Source organism: Gymnodraco acuticeps, unplaced genomic scaffold, assembly GCF_902827175.1.
Source record: "Gymnodraco acuticeps unplaced genomic scaffold, fGymAcu1.1, whole genome shotgun sequence".
NCBI classification, from domain to species: domain Eukaryota; kingdom Metazoa; phylum Chordata; class Actinopteri; order Perciformes; family Bathydraconidae; genus Gymnodraco; species Gymnodraco acuticeps.
In genome coordinates, this window is record NW_022990987.1 from 12,988 (window position 1) to 17,494 (window position 4,507).

The following is a 4,507-nucleotide window of genomic DNA, read 5'->3' on the forward strand; positions in this document are numbered from 1 at the left end:
TGCACTCGAGCTGGTTTCTCCATTTTTACCTACCCTACCTTTAATACACATTGCTAATGTAAGACATTTAAATCAATGTTTAATGACGTAATTTAGTTTAAACATACAGTAAGCTTAAAACTGTTTTATTCTGAAAACATTTTCGGTTAGCATTCGTCTGTGACTAACGTTGTTGCTAAAGTTTATTTTGAAAAGCTTTACCGGAAGAAGTCTCCGGATATCAACAGTGAGCTTAACTTCAGGTTTTACATTAACATCGATTACAGCAGTTAAAATTCATTAAATAAAAAGTCATGACAGAGTATATGAGTAGAAAAGGCGTGTGGAGTTATACAATGACCACACAACGTCTAAATCCTCTGTTTTACGCGATATCGGACATAGAAGAAAGTGGTGGGAGGACCCCCGTCACCGGCCGCCATTGAAGAGGAGGAGCTCTGAATGAGATAGAGGCCATTTCTCAATCGCAAGTAAAACTGCTGCAAAGCAACTATTTCAAGTATACTACGTCATCGAGTGGCGCCGAAGGACTGTTCCAATGTCCAGCATACATGAAATTCTACCGAGCCCGGCGTACTTCGTTGCGGGAAATTTCGAGCATGCACATGTGTAGACTCCGCGGACTTAAAATCCCCACAATGCTTTGCATACTGACCAATTTCAAACATCTTTGGCGGAGAATGGCTGAAGCGACGCAGTACACATGTAAATCTAAGTAGGCTACTGTATGTACAGTGGCGTAGAAAACTTTGTTAAATTTGTTATCTCCAAAAATGTGTTCCATGAAAGTAAAGCAAGTTCATATTTAGATAGGTACATCGTGAGGTATTTATTTTCGGTACAGCAGGGCTGCCAACACTCACGCATTGAGCGTGCGAGTCACGGAATTAACCCATATCTCACGCACTCACGCCACACTTGCCTTTCCTCACGCTAAGTTTTCGTCCAAACTAAATGTATATACATTTAAAAATAAAGTGAAGGAACAGCAAACCGAGCTGTCTACGAAATGAGACGGTCTTCCGGCTTAGTTCAGTAAAGTTGGAACGATATTGGGAGATTCTGATTTCACAGATCAATAACTCATGAACAAAACGTTATTCAGACACAAATGACGTCTCCTAAGTACCGTGGTAAGGTTGACAACGAACTACAATCACATTTTGATCAAAAAAAGCCAATACGTGCTGTCCTCCGAGCTGGACACATTAAATTGGTCTCTATCTGCAGCCGGAGAAGAAACGAGTGCTCAGGGACCGTCTGCAAAGTGCAACTCCGAAAAAAGAGAATACAATAATATTCAATCACTATTATACAGCTTATTACTACCAAACTCACCACCAGTGGCGGCTGGTGGAAAATATTTTTGGTGGGGCTGTTGATATAGTGAGTAAAACATTTTGTTTTGGGGAGAAATGACCCCTTAAATTAGGACTTCTGGTGATGTAATGACGCGTTTCCAGTGCAGCACGGAGCTCGCTTTAATGCTGCGTTCAGACCGGACGCGATGCGAATATTCGCTTCGCTCTAAACGCTCCTATTGCATCGCTCTAGTCGCTCAAGTTTCACCGCGGCTGCCAGCTGTGTTTACTCGCATCATTCAAACAAGACGCACTGGCTCGGGAGCTACAACTACAACAAAATGAACATATTTTACCGTGATTAAATTGTAATACACGTTTCTAAATTATGCCGACGTAACAACATACTGATACCGGTTAGTAAAAACCATGAATTAATGCTTTGACAAGTCTGCAGATAAACGGCAGGCGAAAAACCTTTTAGAATGCTTGTTTTCTGAATGGAGATTGGGTCGACCAGGCTAAGCTAACATTGTATATGCTCACTCCACACTCATAACAACGGTCTACAGACATAAATAAACCAGCGACTGTATTCGCCATGACACAGACAGTGCCGAGCCGTGCGGGGACCGTTTTTGGTTGCGTTTCCACTTGGCCTAGTACCGGCTAACGGGTCCTAATTCACAGTTTTTCTGGCCCCATAAAATCGTGGTTCTAGGGCCAGGAACAACCAGGCTGAGTCGGGCTGAGTATGCTAAACTAGAGAGAGAATCGCTGGCAAGGGGGCTACAACTACAACAAGATGAACATATTTTACCGTGATTAAATTGTAATACACGTTTCTAAATGATGCCGACGTAACAACATACTGATACCGGTTAGTAAAAACCATGAATTAATGCTTTGACAAGTCTGCAGACAGACGGCAGGCGAAAAACCCTTTTTAAAATGCGTGTTTTCAAAATGGAGCTTGGCTAAGCTAACGTTATATACTGTATGCTCCGACCGTCCACATTCACAACAACGGCCTATACAGACATAAATAAACCAGCGACTGTATTCTCCATGACACAGTCTGTGGTTTGTACTTGTTTAACTTTTGTCTAGTTTCTGAACAGATCGTATCTGTCCCCGGCTGTTTGAAGAGCAAGCATGGGAAACAAAAGACAGCATTTACCTCTTTGCATCCAGCTTGCCATGCCTTTCTGGTGTACCAGCTACGTGAGAAGCCTCGTTGATACGTTTTGTCTTTTTCACGAGCTTGCTGCGATATATACAAATCGGGTTGGTCCGGTCCAAGGTCTTTAAGTATCAATTTATCTCCCAAACTTCTCCTTTCGAAAGGATTGGAGATTAGCTCTAATTTAATATTTTTGTATGTGGGAAGAGGTGGGGCGGCGCCTAGTGAGGTAAAGGACTCTGTTTAGATAGTTAACTTTAGTCTAGTTATCTCAGTGGGTCTCAAACGATTTGGTCACCATTTATGAGAATAAATGAAAAACAGTTATGAAATACTATATGACAGTAAAACAAGAATAAAGTTTAAAAGGGCAGTGATTTGTAAAATATCCATAAAGAAAAAGAAAATCTGTTTACAGTTCTGTTTCATATGGGTGTTGAGAGATGTATCCATACATTCATTTTGCTCTCAAAGTGCACCAGATTGATGCTTTTAACTTCAATATTTAAAAAATAAATCTACCCGAGGGAGCATGCCCCCAGACCCCCATAGAGGAGGTGAGGACCCTCCCCCCCCCCCCACTTATAAAATAGCACTTACATATATGCCATTTTATATGCTGTGAGCTGATTATCGAGCCTTCATTGTAAGAGTCGCGGGTACACTGTGTATGCGTATTCCACTGTAGCGCCCGGTACATTTATGGGAAACCCTAGTTTGTACATGTTCAATACATTTGTAACACTGTAGCATATACATTGTCACATGAACGCTTATTACTTCGGTTCACCAAAAAAAAAATCTCACTCCAAGCTGAACTCAAATGTTGGCAGCCCTGGGTAGTTTATGTTGAAACCGGACTGCAGTTAAACTCAGTTTCTGTAATAAACTGGCAACAGAGTGTTTGGCCTGGTATTCATTAATTACACACGACATTATAACATGCTTTTGTTTCTGGTGTTTGCTCAAGGGACTAAGGAACAGACGGAGGCATTTATACGCCTCCGTGCTGAGCACCGGCACCTGTTCACGGGCGGTTGGGACACGGTTATCGGTGAGAAGCAAGTGAGATTGTTTAGTTAGTAAATATGGTTCAAGATGTAATTTAATCGCTGCTTTCTCCTTCTTATCATTTACATAGGACAATTGTGGCAAAAATGGGGATAAAGGGAAGTGTAACCCACGTCCAAGCCAAGAAAAAGTGGGACAACCTCAAAAACAAGTACAAGGTGTGAGAGGTTAGACATGATTATATGTATTGTGTTTTCATATATTAATGCGTGTATGTGTTTGGTCTTCACTATTCAGGAATGCAAGTGTCCCGCCTCAGGACAGGGCACCGAGGATGGGAAACCCACGGCAGCAACTTGGGTCTGGTTTGTCCTAATGGATGAGGCATTAGGGCAGTGTGCGGCGCTCTGCCCCCCCTTCAAGAGGACAATCCAGGCCCAAGCACTGCCCAGGATGGTCAGAAAGTGTGAGAGAAAAAAGAGAAGGACGACACGGAGAGGAACGAAAAAGAGGGTGAGAAAGGATCCCTACTTTAATCTCTTAAGGGAGGACATCCTCTATCAGAGAGGCAGAGGAGAGGAGAGCAGCAGAGGCCCGAGAAAGGTCCGACAAGTTTTTAGCCGTCTTAGAGCGTTTTGCACCAAAATAAAAAATGACATTGGAATGAAAATAAACCTTGTTTTGACTTTGCCTCTTTTGTTGATATTTGTGTTTTATGCTACAATGTGCACCAATATGTGTAAAAAAGGTTTGCAGACATCAAGTATGATATATGAATATATATATATTATTCAGAATCAGAAACGGGTTTATTGCCAGGTAGGTAGGTTCACACCAGAGGTCGCGTTAACCGAATATTTTCCGTCAATGACGAATTTTTTCTAACAATGACGGAAAAATCTGAAAGCAGTCCGTCATTTTGACGGATTAGAACACAACTCGGAACAGCGCCAAAATGTCCACCAGCGGCCCACATTATATGACATCCTTAGTGGCCAGGTCGACTAAGGTT

The 4,507-nt window shown here is 42.1% G+C and overlaps 1 long non-coding RNA gene across 1 annotated transcript; it reads left to right on the top strand.

Moving 5' to 3' along the window:
• Positions 1 to 535: 535 nt before the first annotated feature.
• LOC117559110 lies at positions 536 to 4,185 on the top strand. The gene is made up of 2 exons (XR_004570925.1): positions 536 to 705; positions 3,793 to 4,185. It is a non-coding gene; the product is annotated as an uncharacterized LOC117559110 (long non-coding RNA).
• Positions 4,186 to 4,507: the final 322 nt, after the last annotated feature.